We start from the raw sequence: 18,753 nt of genomic DNA, 5'->3' as shown, positions 1-18,753 counted from the left end.
GTTCTGGCACAAGGAAAAGGGCAAGAACAAAGCCCTTCAAATGTGCTGGTACCCCTCTCACCAGTTTGTGTCTTATAGTGAAGAGTTAAATTTAAAACTTGTGCTGGCTAATGAGAAAATTGCAGGTTTAAAAAAAAAAACACAGTGGACCAAGGCCAAATATGTCCAAATAAGCCTGGGCAAAAATAAGCAAGCTGTTAAGACATTCTGAGAACTAGCAGGCCAGTGTATATATATATACATGCATGCAAGGACATGTCTGGGCAGACACTGAGTAGTGGGCCATCTGGTCCTCTTAGATATGGTTTAAGGTCAGATGCTCTGTTGACTCAGATTAACACCAACCTTAAAATTTTTCCACTCTGTTCGGCACGTACTAGTTAATATTTAAACTAGCCAATCATGTATAGCCACACTGATTCCTTTGTTCCCCCAGACCTTTTTCCTATATAAACCCCTAACCCCTAAGCCTCGTAGTCGATTCCAATGTCTCCTGCACGAGATATGAGTCTGCCCGGAGCGTTCCAAAAATTAAACTGCCTCATGTGTTTACATCAAGATGGTCTCTCATGATTCCTTGGGTGCTCGTCCTCCTGAGACTTGAGTGGGGGTTTCCCTACGGGGGTCTTTCAATAGGACTGGTGAAGGGCATATCTTCTGGACCTTCCCATTGTGGAGGATTAGGTTTTACACAGCGTATCCACTCTAGCATTGCAAATCCCTTCATCAACACTAAACCAAGGGATATCAGGTATCTCTAACTCCTTTTCAGTAGGCCATATTTTAATAAATGCTTCAGTCAACCATTTAAACAAACTTCTGACACCTTTTTTAACTGTGCAAGCTTCCATATTAAACCTAGAATCTCCATTCAGAGGGCTCCATGTCAATAAATTCAGCCTGCTCTAGTTTTATGTTCCTTCTACCATTATCCCACACCCTTAAAATCCATTCCCACACATATTCCCCAGACTTCTGCTTGAATGAATTAGCAAACTCACTAAGCTCCTTAGTAGTGTAGCGAATTTCCTCATGGACTACACTTTCTACCTCTCCTCTAGGGGTCTGTTTTGCCTTGAGTCTGGTTATAGGTCTAGAAGAAACTATTGGTGGGCCTTGAGAAACTTCAGTATTGTCTTGTCTGGCATTTCCTTCAGCAAAAGTCACTGCTGGTTTATCAGATTCTGGGGGATTAACTTCCTCATGTGGGAAAGGCAAATCCATAACACCACAGGAAGAAGCAAGGAGATTTCAATGTGTTTGACACCAGACAATGTGTATAAGATAATTTTCATTGCAGAGATTGAAATAGCTCCTCTTGGAAAAGTCAAAAGACTTGAGACTGGCCTGAGAGCTGAGAGCCCATTAACTAGACCAACTGATTCACTGGGTTTTATTTGTTCCTTAATTTAGTAGCTCTTTATATACTGCTTTTTAAATTTATTTTTGAGGAAGAGTCTTTCACTCTAGCTGAGGTGATCTGAAACTCCAATTACAACAATCCTCCAGCCTCAACATTCTACCTAGTAGGCTAAATGTTGTGAACCAACACACCTTTACAGGTGATGTGCATGGTTCTGAGTGTGTACCACATTAACTGTATTCTAAACACTAGACATGCACACAAAACCTCTTCAAATATATTCTGAAAATCTGTGACAACCATATTGTCACAAATGCACTCTCTTCTGGAATATGTAGGTGAGTGGGATGCTCTGTCCTCTCAGCTTGTTATCTAATCAGAGGGCTGATCCAGGCCACACCTTTTGTTGGAGACCTATATAAGGACATTGGAAAAAGGAAGGCTCTCTCTGCTTTGCCTGCTTGCCTTGTGGGACTGAGCAACTGCTAGATCCTTGGACTTCCATTCACAGTTGCTGCTGCTCATTGTTGGGAGTTGGGCTACAGACTGTTAAGTCATTAATAAATTCCTTTACTATATAGAGACTACCATAAGTTCTGTGACTCTAGAGAACCCTGACTAATACAATATTTAATTTAAAATTTCCCAGGTTTCTTTTTGCTTTGTTTTATGTGCATTATAGTTTTATTCTTCTGTCTTTTCTGTTTTGTTTTCCATTCATTTCTGCAGGCCACAGTTAGACTGTTCTGGTGCTCTAGAAGTAACTAATTATGGCATTGAGCTAGTTAGCCTCCTGCCTTAACCATGTGAAGTGTAATCTCTCCTTCATATGTTTCCCAGTGTCTTCATACCTTGGCAATGGCTGCTGAAACTTTGCTGATGTACAACCTACTCCTAATGTACAAACACAGGTGACCACCAACAATTGTCCTCAGTGGCTGATGATGCCAGCCAGTTCATAGATCCCCTTGGTTGGTCTAGGCAATGATCAACCAGATGAATAAAGACCGAGGAAAGGTTGGGAACTTGGTATTTCTTTATTTCTCTGAGGTTGAGTGTTGAGGTTTTGTCTGTTGCTGTGTATTGTGATGCTAAGTACTGCCCCAAAGGTGTGGTTACCCTCAGGGATGAGGAAACCCTTCCTTAAATTCAATGATGCTATATACCCTTTCTCCTTAATATAAACCTTTTGGCTGAATAAAGATGCTTACAGCAAATAGCTGGACAGAACAGAGATGTGTGGGACTTTGGTTCCCTGGCTTGGGTGTGAGGAGAGAAAATGAGGAGAAGTGGAGAAAAGAAGACACCATGGGGTAAGTGAATCATGAGAACATGAGGGTTGGCCTGTTAAAGTTAGAGCAGAGCAGACAGGCCATGACGGGTTACCTCATGGGGATATTGACAGGGGCACAGTCAAAATAGCATAGAGAGTTGATATCTGCCCACTTCAAATGGGATTAAGGCTTCTTAGAAATATAAAGGTTTATGTCACTTATTTGTGATCTGAATGATCAAAGTGGTGTAGAAAACCCCAAATAATTTTTACTACAAAGGCCCTGTAGAACTGAGCACAGGCTAGTCTTGTTCAAACCATGGGCTGAGACTTAAAGCTTCCTGGTGGTTCCTTCCCAGTCAGATGTATTCTCCGAAATTGTGGTTGAATTGCATATGGTCTCTGGGAAGGAGGGTACTTTGGAGAGGTTTCATATCCTAGAGAGGAGAATTTTGGCATTAAAACCATTAAGGCCAAGTAGTGGTGGCACAACCAGGCACGAGTGATCCATGCTTTTAATCCCAGCATTTGGGAGACAGAGGCAGATCATGGAGTTCAAAGACATTGTGCTCCTTAATGAAAGTTTCAGGACAATCAAGGGCACAGAGAAATCTTGTCTGGAAAAACAATACACAAAGAAACTGAGAAACTCTGCCTGGAGAATCAAAAAAGTAACAAATTCTCTATGGAGTCCAAGCAAACGGTGCAAAAACGGTGCAAAAAAAGTCGGCAATGTGAGGCAGACCAACATAAGGATGGTATTAGCAAAGAAACCTTCATTATGCATTTTCTCCCCTGCTTGCTTTAGTAGAAGCACTCCTCACCAGTGTCTGCTTCAGCTATACATTCCTTCACCAGTCTTCCTTAGCTTTTTCCCTGTTTCTGCTTCTGAGTAACATTCCTTCATGTGTTTGCCACAGCAAAATCCCACGCAACACATCCGACTTTCCAAAGAAACATGAGTTTCACTTCAGGGTTGTGTCTCACAGCATGCTGAAGAGATAAGGGTGTTGTGTTTAGAACTGATCTCAGTCTCCTTCCTCACCTGAGATTATCTACTTCTCATCCAGGCTGGACATGCTGCTCTGGACCTCATGCCCTGGGGCTCTCCTTCACAAACTTATCATGGATTTCACTCCTCTACAGCCTCTGGAGTGCTGATATTAGAAATGTATACCACCATACCTGGCTTTTTTTTTTTTAAGAGAATATTTGTGCCAGGATGCTCTTCATGAAGCACTGTGAATGGCCCACAGCAATTAAATCATGGGTTTTCTGGATAGGTCCATTCACAGGGAAGAAGACTGCCCTGGATAGACTCAGGAATGCAAGGCTGAGTGGCTTATGCAAGGGTTACAGGTAGGATGTGTCTGGGCCAGGTATGTCCAGGTTTATGAACTTTAATTTAATGAACTTATCCTATGGGTTCATATAGATTTCTAAAATAATGAAAATAATTTGTAGTACCCAAGCCAGTTCAGGCTGAATTGTCCCTAAAGTGAATCATACCCAGATATTTTTACTCAGAGAGTTGAACAAAAATTGCCTATAATTGATTATTACTGGGGGCAGAGAAATGTAAACTATTCTTTAGAGATTGAAGTATATGTAGCCCTGTATAAGCAGGGATCACAAGCTTTTGGAGGCTGTTGGTAAAGAGTTTGTGGAGGAGTGTGTGCCTTGGACATGCATATAAAGGTGCTGGGATGCTAACTACATTAATGCGAACAGGAGTGTGCAAACTCAAACAAATGGGGCATGATGGAAACTATTGTATATGTTTCTCTGCCTGCAAACAACAGCCTGGCATTGTCCCTGCAGGCAGACATGGTGATCTACTCTTAGATACCTTAGGAGCTGCCATGTGTTTCAGATGGGAACAGCTCAGCCCACAAGCTGAGTTTCTTTCAAAATTTGATCCTTTCAAAATTAGGCTTTTAATTTACTGGGTGATGGTAATATTGTAGAATGATTCAGGAACAGGAATGGGGTGTGTCCTTGTGCAAGTATGTGTGTCTAGAAAGCCTGAGTCCCCGGAATCCATCTTGAGGCTTCACAAAGAAAATGTTAAAATAATGTATTTATTGGGGAATGCACTTGTAAAGCAAAGGTTATATATAGAGCACACATATTCCCATGTGTTCGGTGTATACTGTTGGAAGAATAGACAAATGAAATCCCAATACTTACCCTCTCCCCTACTTAAGCCACGGTGTTCCCATTATGCTCCTTCTAACAGTTGATCACTATCTTTCCCTAACAAGGTATAAAAATGGTCAAGAAGAATCAAGATTTGGTTGAGAGTTAATAATCCTTCAGGTATGTAAGAATGGCTTAATATACAACCATGGAAAGTTAGTCAGTGAGGCTTGGTATCCCATACCTGTAATTTCTCACCTCTTGAAGACAAGGCAGGAGGGGTTTAAAGAATTCATAACCAAATGTGAACCAGAGAATCTAGCCTTACTCAAAAGAAAAACTACTGAGTTGGGGTATAGCTCAGAGCTGTAGTGCCTGCCTGGCATGCCTCAGAGTCTAAGTCCATCACACACAACAAAAATGTATGAATGTGAAATTAACGCATGCTGCTTCTGGAATGGGATAATGATAATCCAAGCCCTTGACAAACCAAAGCAGAAGAATTGCCATGGGAAATAATGTCCTATCTTAAAATATATACCATAACTGGCTAGAGAGTTAGCTCAGCAGATGAGAGCACTGGCTCCTTTTCTAGAGGTCATGAGTTCAATTCCCAGCAACAACATGGTAGCTCACAACCATTACTAATGGGATCTGAAGTCCTCTTCTATTGTGTTTGAAGAGAGAAACAGTGTACTTATGTACATAAAATGAATAAACAAATTATGCACGCACGCATGCACACACGCACGCATGTACATACACATGCACGAAAGTCAAGTAGCCATATTAATAAAGGAGATGAAGTTACACCTGAATGTGTGCCAAAGACCCCTTGACAGTATTTCCTCACCCACTCAGGTTCTTCTCACTTTAAATTTACTTCCCATTTTGAAGTTCTTCAGAGTATGTTACCTGCTTATATTTCTGATAAAGGCCATTAACTTTATGATTACCTTTGCCCACATATTAAGGGGAGGGAGGGAGCTGCATTCAACATGTATTGTGTGAGAATAAATTTAAAACAATATACAGCTCATGATAATGAAGCAAATAACTGGCCAGAGTTACAGGAAGAAGATTATACTAGTGCTTCATGTGTCTGAGATTGTAACTTATTTTATTTATAATTGATGGCAAAGGACAAAATGTAATGAAGTCAGACCTACACAGAAACATCCTGAACACATTGAGATGAGGAAATTTTAGGCTTCTGGGGACTTGAACTGCAGGGACTTGAAAGCATGTTGTAGTGATAATGACGTCATCTGTCAAAAACAAAAAATTGAAGTCAGTATCAAAAGATACCTCAAGGCAGGTAGTGATGGGTCACAACTTTAATTGTAGCATCTGGAACACAGAAGAAGGTGGATTTCTGTAAGTTCTAGACTACCCTAGTGTCTTAGTCAGGGTTTCTATTCCTGCACAAAAATCATGACCAAGAAGCAAGTTGGGGAGGAAAGGGTTTATTCAGCTTATACTTCCATATTGCTGTTGATCACCAGAGGAAGTCAGGACTGGAACTCAAGCAGGTCAGGAAGCAGGAGCTGATGCAGAGGCTATGGAGAGATGTTCCTTGCTGGCTTGCTTTCTCTGGCCTGCTCAGCCTGCTCTCTTATAGAACCCAAGACTTCCAGCCCAGGGATGGCACCACCCACAAAGGACCCTACCCCCCTTGATCACTAATTGAGAAAATGCCCCACAGCTGGATCTCATGGAGGCACTTCCCCAACTGAAGTTCCTTTCTCTGTGATAACTCCAGCCTGTGTCAAGTTGACACACAAAACCAGCCAGTACACCTAAGTTACACTGTGTGGCTGGCCAGCTTGTTCTATGTAGTAAGCTCTAAGCCATCATTTTCTACAAAAGAGAGAAAGAGACATTTATGGGCTACTTTGGGAGACCCTGACTCAAACAAATCTTCAGATTTGTTTTGTTGATTTTGAGATTAATTTGTTTGTTTGTTTCTAATTTAGCAAGATAGAAACAGAAGGTCTCACACAGGCTCCAACAGCTGTCTACTGCCAAGCTGTATCATTCAAATTCAAGACATCACAGAGTATCTAGGCTAGAATGTACTCTTTATTCATGAAGGGAGATGAAGCAGAAGTTTTGAAATATCAAATCAGATTACCCAGGACCAGCAGCAAGGCCAAGCAGCTATAATGGAGTATCTAGAACAGAGTATAGAATATTCTGTATGAACTACTTCAGGAGTGCTGGCATCCCAGTTGTGCCCCACGATACCTGTCCTGTTTGGTTTCCTAAGAAAGGGACTCCGAGCTAGTTCACAATACCTCTGACTAAGCACCAGCTTGATAGAGAGCTCAAACATCAGCAGGTGAGTTAGAGTTCTTAATTATGGGATTACAAGGTTCTCCATTAGCTCCACTGAGGATGTTCATTATTGCCATAGACTCTCTTGTGTCCCAGTCTAGACGTGAACATTCTATGGAGCAAAACTAACCTTGGTGGGCTGATGAGATGGCTCAGTGGATAAGAGCACCAACTGCTCTTTCAAAGGTCCTGAGTTGAAATCCCAGCAACCACATGGTGACTCACAACCACCTGTAATAAGATCAGATGCCTTCTTCTGGTGTGTCTGAAGACAGCTACAGTGTACTTATGTGTGATAATAAATAAATCTTAAAAAAACCAAAAAACTAACTTTGGTCTTCTGATTCTCCAATCTCCTCAAGTGCAGGAATTAGAGGGGTATGCTGCTGAACCCCATCATACTGAGGCTTGGAATGACCTTTGTGATCACAATTTGCCTGCCAAAACTAGGCTAGAGGAATCAGGGTACCTCTTGCACTCTAACTGCCTCAAACAGAGATAATAGCCAGATCTAAACAAATAGTTTCACTGTTGGACGTTAGAAATCCACTCCTAGCCACACTCTAGAGTTCATGGCTTGAAGATGAAATGTTCAAGACTAGCCTCAGCTGGGTCATTCTACATCAGACTTTGCTCTATAAATAATTTATAAAAAAAAAACAAAACAACACATGTGTGGGAGATCAGGATGCATTACTTTAAACTGCTGAGGCAGAACATCAGAGTTCTGGATTCAGGATCTCGTGTCCATGCTAGCTAGATAGACTTTGGGGGATAAAGTAGAAGATGCAACAGGAGATGCCTTCAATGACAACCCTCCTTATCACTGTGGTCACTCTGTGAGTCACACCATAATCTGTAAGCAACTGGAAGTTATATGAAGATAAGAAGTACCAGGTCAGTGCCTAGCATGATGAACCTGGTTAGTGTCCCCTCCTCTATAAGTAAATGGACACTGCAATGCAAAAGACATTAAAGGCATGCCCATGAAATCGACTTCACTTCCTAAGAATCGTTTGTTCTATGTGACTTGACCCTGCCATATGTGTCATATAAAAGTACTCTGATGGTAGGTAAAGATATCTTGTCAGGCATGGTGACCAATACCCTTAACCACAGCAAAACATAAGCAGAGGAAAGCAGATTACTATGACTTATTATGCATCTTGGTCATCAAAGCACAATACAGGGAAATCAGGACTACATAGGAAAACATTGTCTCAACAGAAATACTGAGATAGAGGTGGTGCTGAGTGATGGTTCATCATTGAAGAGCATGTCTGCTCTTTCAAAGGCCGCTGTATCCCTTACCAGCTTCCATAGTTTGGTTACAGCATTCTATAACACCAGTGCCAGGTAATACACTGTCTTTCTCTGGTCCCCACTGGTACTGTAGAGATAGGATACAAAGGATAGATGAAGGCAAAACTCTCAGACACATGCAGGAAAGGTTTTGTGGTTTCAGTTCCTTCTATCTAAGATATATAGCCTGTGAATATGAGTATGTGTAGATAATATCAAATTCTGATATCTAGTAGGGGTCAAACTCAAGGGGACTCTGACTCAATTTGTCCTATCCCAAGCTGTCACTTCTGTCGAGGCCATCCCTATTGAATAGTTCTTACAAAGAACTGTTTCATGGACACAAGATAATAACAGTGACATTGAATCAATGGTGCCACTAGTCTATATTTTCAGAAACATACCAATGAAGGTAAACAAGTATGAATTATATGCTTTTATGGCTACCAGTGATGGCTACAAAAGGAGTGCAGAGGTCAGCTTGGTGAAATGTTATCAAAACAAGCACAGACATCACAAATGAATACTGACAATTCAGGTTTGCATAGAGTAAATGCTGTAGAGAAAGAGACATTTGTCATCCACTATGTCCTTTGCATACTAGATGATCTCAGAAGAGTAGGGCCCAATAAACATGTGCCGTGCAGGCTGAGGATGGTAGAACAGCACTCAGTGAGAGGATGCGGGTGAATGAGGAGCTCAAGGCCCATCTGGGATGCAGGAGAGAATTTTCAAAAGTAAATTAAAATGTAAAAGAAGCAGGAACACTCTCTCCTTTGCTCTATTGAATCTTTCACTGTTCCTACTGAGTCTACCATCTTGATGTTCCCATAGAAATTTGGGATTATCCTGGATAGCAATCCCCATAATTCCCCAAAATTCCATTCGTAGGAGGAAAGTTGGCATCAAACACATTAGATTCACAACTATAGAGATACAAACCATTGACGAGCCATACAAGAAGAATGTTACTAATGAATGAGCAAGGGAAATATATAGGATAAAAAGTCAAAATAGCTTTATTTGTATTGATGCCGATTGGTCATGGACCTCAGTGTGACTCAGACAACACAGTGAGTCTCCTCTCCTACTGACACTGGAACTGCCTCAGACTGCCTCAGAGCCTTCAGGATATCCATGAAGTTAGAACAAAGTTGTACAAGTCACTCTACTACAATATAACTCATGTCACTATAGCACTCCAGAGGGGAAAGGTATAAAGGTATAGCTCCATGATTCGAGTCACACTGGAATCACACTGTACTATTCTCAATGACAGCCTCTCTCTCTCTCTCTCTCTCTCTCTCTCTCTCTCTCTCTCTCTCTCTCTCTCACACACACACACACACACACACACTCACACTCACACACACACTGTATTCGGGGCTCCACCACTACCAAAACCTTCCTGAGTGATTGTGGTATGCTGGGGCTGCCAAAACCAGCTGGTATAAAATAAAGACTCTGCTGTGAGTTGCATCCCATCTGCTTCTGTCTGCTTTTTATAGTTCAAACACTTCCTTGACTTTACAGGAGATGCCCTTCTCTCACCACAAAACATGCCATTCAGCCCAAAACTAAACAAAGAAATATTTCAGGATAGCTGATCAGAGAGTGAAACCTGATACTGTGTTATTTACAGAAAAAGAAAATTCTAGATGTGGTGTGACTCAGCACTTAACACATACCTTTAATCTCTTGGATATAATATGGATGCACCCTTAGTAGACACCTTTAACCCAAAAAATGAAAGTAAAGAAAGTTTGTTGTTCAATGAAGCACCCATATTTGAAAGTGATGACTAATTGAGTGGCAGAGAAAGTGACTAATCAAAGAAAGATGCCCAAGCCTCATGAACAGAAAGAGGTAAGGGAAGCTATTTGAGGGTCAGTAGAGACAGAGGAAACACTTATATTGAAGCAGTTCTACAGAGACAAGTTGCAGACATGAGGGAAAACAAAATGAGCCAGAGAATGAGAAGGATAATGAGATTAAAACATATTTTTAAAGTTAGTGTGAGGAAAATACAGTGAGAAGTCAGATTGAATCAATCAGCTTGGGCAGAGATTGAAGAAGAAATGATGAGTTGAACCAGTCAGTCAGAGTTCAGAAAGTATAAGAAAGGCTGAGTGTGTTCAGCAGAAAGTCTCAAAGGCTGAAAACATTCTAGATCTAGATGAGATTGTACAGAGGCTAGAAGCATTCAGGACTAGAACTACGTTAGCAGCATGAGGCTGTGAGCCTCTAAAATGGCAATTACATCAGGAGGATAAAAGATGTTAACAGCAAATACTGGAGCTAACAGATATTATAAACCAAATGGACATAGCAAATATTAGACAGCATTTCACCCAAACAAGGAGGCACACACTTCTCAGCACCCCAGTGAACTCTCTTCAAAGTTAACCACATACTTGGTGACAAAGTAAATTTCAACAGAAATCAGAAAATTGAAAAAAAAAAAAGTCCTGCTTGTCATCAAACTAGCATGGATTAAAGCTGGATTTCAACAACAGGAAAAATATATCAGAAAGATACAAACTCATAGAAACTGAACAACTGTCTATCTACTCAGTGAAACTGGATCAAGAAAGGAATAAAGAAAGACTTTCTAAAATTCAATAAAAATGAATACACAACACACCCAAACTTATGGGCCACAATGAAAGTGGTGCCAAGAGGAAGTACAAAGAACTAAATGCTTACATAAAAAATAGAGAAATCCTGTACTACCAACTTAACAACACACCTGAAAACTTTAGAATATAGAGAATCAACCATATCCAAGAGGAGTAGATGGCAGGGAATTATCAAACTGAAGGTTGAATTGAATAAAAAAAAAAAAAAGAGTGAGAGAGAACAATACATGGAATCAAAGAAACAAGGAGTTAGTTCTTTGAAAAAAATCGGCCGGGTGGTGGTGGCACATGCCTTTAATCCCAGCACTTGGGAGGCAGAGGCAGGCAGATTTCTGAGTTCGAGGTCAGCCTGGTCTAGAGTGAGTTCCAGGATAGCCAGGGCTACATAGAGAAACCCTGTCTCGAAAAAAAAAAAAAAAAAAAAAAAAAAAAAAAAAAAAAAAAAAGAAAAGAAAGAAAAAGAAAAGAAAAAAATCACCAAGATCAATAAACCTTTATTCAAACTAACTGAATTATGGAGAAAGAATATTCAAATATGAAAATGAGGACATAACAACAAATACCTAAGCAAAATAAAGAATCATTGGGTTATACTTAAAATCATGTAGTGCACAATATGGAAAATCTAAAAGAAATTGATCATTTTCTAGAGAGATACCACTTACCAAAGTTAAATCGAGACCAGATAAAAATTTTAAATATACCCATAACACCTGAGGAAATAGAAGCAGTCAATAAAAGCTGGGCAGAATTCTACAAGACTTTCAAGAAGTGTTAAAGTCAATATTCTAAAATAATTCCCCAAAATAGAAACAGAAGAAACTTTGCCAAATTTATTTTATTTTATTTTATTTATTTATTTTTTGATACAGTGTTTTTCTGGATAGCCCTGGCTGTCCTGGAACTCACTCTGTAACCAGGCTGACCTCAAACTCAGAAATCCACCTGTCTCTGCCTCCCAAGTGCTAGGATTAAAGGCGTGTGTGTACACCACTGCCCAGCTGTCAAATTAATTTTATGAGGCCACAGTCACACAGATAACCAAGCCAAACAATGATTCAACAACAACAACAACAATAATTACTGGCCAATTTTTCTCACGAACATAGATGTAAAAATACTCAATAAAATACTCACAAACAGAATACAAGAGAATATAAAAAAGATCATCCACCATGATCAAATAGGCTTCATCCCAAAGATGCAGAGATGATACAACATATGAAAACCAGTCTGTGTAATCTTCCCTAAAAAAAAAAAAAAAAAAAAGAAAAGGAAAGAAAAAAAATCTCATGCTCATCTCATTAGATGCCAAAAAAGCTTTTGACAAAATTCAACACAACTTCATGATAAAAGTCTTGGCAAACTTAGGGATACATTGGACATACATAAACATAATAAAGGCAACTTACAGCAAGCCTATAACCAACATCAAACTGCATTGAGATGAACTCAATACAAGTTCACTTAAATCAAGAACCAAACAATGCTGTCCACTTTCTCCATGTTTATTCAATATAGTACTTGATGTTTTGTAGAATAATAAGACAACTGAAAGAGATCAAGGGAATACAATCTGGAAATGAAGAACTCAAAATACCACTATCACAAATGATATGACAATATACATACATATGCCTCCCCAAAAATGCTACAAGAAAATTCTACAGTTGATAAACTCCTTCAACAAAGGAGCTGGATCAAAATTAATTCACATAAATCAGTAGTCATCCTTTATACAGAAGATAATGGGGTCCAGAAAGAAATGAGAGAAACAATTGCCAGGCGTGGTGGCGTACACCTTTAATCCCAGCACCTTTAATCCCAGCACCTTTAATCCCAGCACTTGGGAGGCAGAGGCAGGCGGATTTCTGAGTTTGAGGCCAGCCTGGTCTACAGAGTGAGTTCCAGGACAGCCAGGGCTACTCAGAGAAACCCTGTCTCGGAGAAAAAAAAAAAGAAATGAGAGAAACAACCCATTTTTCAGTAGCCATGAATAATACATAGTATCTTGGTGTAAATTTAACAAAGAAAGTGAAAGATCTGTATGAAAAGAACTTCAAGTCTCTGATGAAAGTAATTGAAGAAGATATCAGAAGATGGAAAGATCTCCCCTGCTCATGGATAACGAGGATTAACTTAGTGAAAGTGGCCATCTTAAAAAAAAAAATCAATCTACAGATGTAATGCAATCCCCATCTCAATTCAAATACAACACAAGACTGGCTACATTAAATGTCATAGAAAAGAAAGTGGGAAATACCCTTGAACACAATGGTACAAGAGACAATTTCCTGAGCAGAATACCAATGAATCAGATTCTAAGATCAACAGTTAATAAATGGGACCTGATAAAGCTACAGAGCTTCTGTAAGGCAAAGGATACTGTCAGGGAGACAAAATGGCGGTCTACAATTGAGAAAATATCTTCACCAACCCTACACTTGACAAAGAGTTAATATCTAAAATTTATTTCAAAACCAAGAAGTTAAACACCAACAACCCGGAAATCCTAATTATAAAATGAGGCACAAAGTTAAACAACAAATGCCCAATGGATGAATCTAGAAAGGTGGTGAAGCAATTAAAGAAATGTACAAAGTCCTTAGTCATCAGGGAAATACAAAACAAATCAACTTTTTTGTTACATTTTACACCCATCAGATTGGCTACAATCATAATTCAAGTGATAGCATATGCTAGCCAGCAGATAAATCAAGGGGCACACTTCTCCTTTGCTGTTGGAAACCCAAACTTGTACGACCATATGGGAAAGAATTTGGCAGTTTCTCTGGAAACTAGGAATATAGTTCTACATCAAGATCTAGCTATTCTACTCCTTGGAATATACCCAAAAGGTGCAGCACCATATCACAAAATCATTGTTCAACTATGTTTATAGATGCTTTATTCATAACAGGCAGAAACTGGAAACAACTTAGATACCCCTCAACTGAAGAACGGATAAAGAAAATGCCATGCATCTACATAATGGAATATTATTCACATAGTGGAATATTATTTATAGAATATTATGAAAAACAAAGACTTCATGAATTTTACAGGAAAATGGATGGATTTTGAGAATATCATCTTGAGCAAGATAACCCTGTCCCAAAAGGTATGCATTCACTTATAAGTGGATATTAGCCCTAAATTACAGGATATCCATGCTATACTCCACAGACTCAAAGAAGCTAAACAGAAGGCATAGGCGAGGATGCTTGAAACTCACTTAGAAGGGGGAATAAAATAGTGAGTGAAGCCAGATGGAGGAAGGACACTAGTTGGCAGAGATGATTGGAAAAGGATTGAGGGGTTTCAAGATGAGGTGTGGGGAGGTACAGGAGTGATGGCCAGATGGTCATGGAAATCTGCAACTGACAGGGTGAGGAGGTAGGGGGCATCTCCAGGATGAGAGAGAGACCTGGGATAAGGGAGGTGTCCAACCATCAATGGAGGTAACCTTATCTTTGACTCCCAGCATTGTGGATATGAGACCTGAAGAGGTGATCTCCTGTAGCTAGGCAGGATCCCCACTGGTGTGATAGGAACACCAACCAACCCACAAAACTTTCAACCCAAAATTTATCCTGTCTACAAGAAATTCAGGAACAGGGGATAGAGCAGAGACTGAGGGAATGGTCAACCAATACTGAACCCAACTTACGACCATTCCCATGGACAAGCACCAATTTCTAACAGTATTAATGATACTCTGTTATGCTTGCACACAGGAGTCAAGCAATGCTGTCCTCTAAGTGGCTTCACCCAACACCTGATTCAGACAGAGGGAGACATCCACAGCAAAACTGTGGATGAAGTTTGAGGATTGTTATGGAAGAATTGGAGGGAGGGTGCAGGCCTTGAAGACAACAGGAACTCTTCAGGAAGTGTCAGCTAACCTAGACACTTGGTACTCTCAGAGACTCTAGCACAAACAAAAAAATATACAGAGTCTAGACCTCCCAGCACATATGGAGCAGATGTGCAGCTTGGCCTTATGGAAGAGGAACAACAGGAGCAGAGGCTCTCCCAAGATCTGTTGCCTGAACCTGGGATATGTTTTAGTCGAACTGCCTTGTCTGGCCTCAGTGGGAGAGAATGACAGACTTGATGTGGGAGGGTTGGGGCATACCCAGGGGAGGTCCACCAGCTCAAAGGAGAAGGGGAGGGGGCATGTGGAAAGGATTGTGGGAGGGTGTAGAAGGGAGGGGCCACTGAGCAGAATATAAAGTCAATAAATAAAAATAAATAAATAAATAAACAAATAAAATATTTTAACATAACTCTTTTCTGAACCATAAAGGACTAGAGTTCATAGACATGTTTATACACTGTAACACATCCCAATAAAAACAAAAGATTCTGACTGGAAAGCTCACTAATTAAACAAAAGCAATTTATACTTTTCATAAAATGTTTTAAAACATCAATACTACTACTTCAAATTTAAAGTGCATCTAGTGTGACCTTTTATTCAAAAGGAAAAATTAAATAATTATTTTTAGGTTTTTTTTGCATTCCATACTAGAATTTTTTGTTTGTATTTATTTTGATATAAATGTACTTATCTGCATAATGTATGAAAGTATTAATGTAAAGTTATAGATATAAATATAAAATTATTTAAACTTAAAGTTATCTGCAGCCTCTGGCCATGGTGGAGCAGAAGACTTTTCTGCTTTAAATGCTCTGGAAACTCAGGATTGAAGGTTACACCATTTGTTGGGAAGCCAGTAAAGACAGAGGCTGACTTCAGCAAGTCAGATCTGCTTGGTTTGCATGTGTCTCACCACCAGGATGGTGTGACTCAGCCAGTGCCCCACTAATACAGAAGTAGAGGTTCACAGCCATCCGTTGGACTGAGCACAGGGTCCCCAATGAAGGATCTTGAGGAAGGACCCAAGGAGCTGAAGGGTTTGCAGGCCCTTAGGAGGAACAACAATATGAACTAACTAGTACCCTCATAGCTCCCAGGGACTAAACCACCAACCAAGGAGTACACATGGTGGGACTAATGGCTCCAGCTTCATATATAGCAGAGGATGGCCTTGTGGAACATCAAAGAAGGAGAGGCCCTTGGTCCTATGAAGGCTTAATACCCCAATCTAGGAGAATGCCAGGGTTGGAAAGTGGGAGTAGGTAGGTGGGTAGGGGAACACCCTCATAGAAGCAGGGGGTTCAAGGATGCGATAGAGGGATTGGGAGAGGGGCAGCCTGGAAAGGAGATAACATTTGAAATGTAAATAAAGAAAATATCTAATTAAAAAAAAGAAATAGAAGGAAAAAAACCCGAAGATGAGGTTAAATCTTTTTCTCGAGTGATGGTCCTTGTTTTCAAAGATGGCATAACAAACTGGGGCTGGACTGTGACTTACTTCTTTTGGTGCTTTTGTGGCCAAACACTTAAAGAGCATAAACCAAGAAAGCTGCATGGAACCATTAGCAAAATGTATCACAGATTTTCTTGTAAGGATGAAATGGGGCCGGCTTGTCAAACAAAGGGCCTGGGCTGGGTTTGTGGAGTTCTTCCACATACAGTAGGAAGAAGTCAGAGTCAGAAATGCACTGCTATGGGGGCTGGAGATACGGTTCAGCGATTAAGAGCACTGACTGCTCTTCCAAAGGTCCCGAGTTCAAATCCCAGCAACCACACAGTGGCTCACAACCATTTGTAATGACATCTGATGTCCTCTTCTGGTGTGTCTGGAGACAACTAAAGTGTACTTACATATAATAATAAATAATTTTTTGAAGTGAGCAGAGGTCCTGAGTTCAATTCCCAGCAACCACATGATGGCTCATAACCATCTGTACAGCTACAGTGTATTCATATACATAAAACAAATAAATCTTTTTTTAAAAAAAAGGAAAGAAAGAAATGTACTGCTGCCTTGTGCCTGTGTTGCTTGAGTAGGGACTAGTCTGACATATCTAATAAGATAGCCTTGTGAGTCCAATAGATGACTCTTAAAATTCCAGCCACCAAACTACATGCTTCTGTGAAAACAAATGTATCTATGAAAGTGGACTTGAAGCCGTTCAGGGCCTTAACAGTCCAATTCTACTGTAGCAACACTGCAGGAAGAAAGTGGCTCCAGGATTGTGGCTAATGAGAATAAATACATGAGAAAAGTGCTCCCTCTGGAAGGGTCGCTGTCTGAATGAAGCAAAGTTCACTCTCTAGTTCAAAACTTTGTCATGATCAGTTCTAGTGTATATGCAGAACTAGTTGTGTGTGTGGACTGGTTGTAGTAGAACAAATTGGATTTATAACTATGCAGGCTTAATGGCACAATCTGTCTTTGTATTTAAGGATCACAGGCAGATGTAAGACATTTGATCACCTATTGGCTCGCTCAATTGTAAAGTGGTTTGGGAAAGTAGGCTAGAATCTTAACCATGGTACTACTCACAGGGTTTACTTGTTTAACACAAGTTTAAGTCTGGTGTCAATAAAATAACTATGTATTTCTTTTTACTAATGATTGCTAAGCTTTGTTTTGAATTTCTGTATTGAATTAACCTTTACTTCCTCTCCTTCCTTTACATGTTGGCCGTCATGCTCCGTTTTCCCTGTAGATATAATCGTCTACATTACCTTCCTTTGCTCTTTACTGGCCATTTTAGTTATCTACATTAGAACTCTCACCCCCCACCCCCAAAACTTTGAGCCTAAGTAATCCCTCCCCCATTCTAATCAGAGTCATCACGACTTTCTTGTTAGGGGATAGTAGTACTTCCTCTTTGAGCCCTGTGACCAACAGTAACCAGGCATGTGCACTCTTGGGTTGGCATGTTTCCCATTGTTACTTATCCTATTTTGGTAAAAAAAAAAAGCATCAAAGGTACCCTTGGGGATTTCAAAAGTTGGAGCGAGATGCATCATAGCTTTATAGTTTGCTCCAAGTGTAAATATGTTCACTTAAGTTTAGAGAAACATGGGTTTTGTTCAACCCAGTTATATAAAAGCCATTGGTAAACTGAAGGTGTTTAAGCTAGGGTCATTAGAAAGCTTCAGCCTCAAAATGTGACTTTAGTCAGGGCTGCAGATCAAAATAGGCATGAGTCAAAAGATTAAGAGTGCAATGGGGAAGAAGTGCTCTGCCTGCTCTTCTCAATCATAAGGCTATCTTGCTGGAGCGATTTGTACCTAAGTATTTACCCTTGATCATAATTTGCATATTTACACTTATCTCTTTGGAATTAGGAGCACTTCATGTAGTTGAATAAACCCTATAGGTTGAGGTGAGTAAAAGGTTAGCCTCTCATAATCCAGTCATGGATGTTTTGTTTACTAGGAGCCTTGACTTCCCAGCTCACAAGGGGTGAAAGCAAAGAACAGACAGGATCTTAGTAGGTCTTTTAGGTCCAAGACCATGAAGACTTGGAGAGCTCAAGTGGTTGGTAAAGGGATTGATTTAAAGGGAGAAGAAGCATGTGGTTTGAGTGCTGACTAGATAAATAGTTGAGGGATATCTTCAATAGCAAAGAGAGATTGGCTGCTTGGAAAGTTGGCTTTCAGTGCAATTCTGTTTGTCTTACATGTCTCTCAGGGATAAAGCATGCAATCTTTAAGCATCTTCTATGTACATTCTGTCTGAGGTGAACCTTTATTCTGGTTAGAGCATTTTTAACAGCTGTTCCCAAAAGGGTTGGGATCAACTGCAAGTTAATGTGGGTTGTAGGTGTTTCAC

The sequence above is a fragment of the Mastomys coucha genome, unplaced genomic scaffold (assembly GCF_008632895.1).
Source record: "Mastomys coucha isolate ucsf_1 unplaced genomic scaffold, UCSF_Mcou_1 pScaffold22, whole genome shotgun sequence".
NCBI lineage: Eukaryota > Metazoa > Chordata > Mammalia > Rodentia > Muridae > Mastomys > Mastomys coucha.
Note: the sequence above shows the minus strand (reverse complement) of the source record.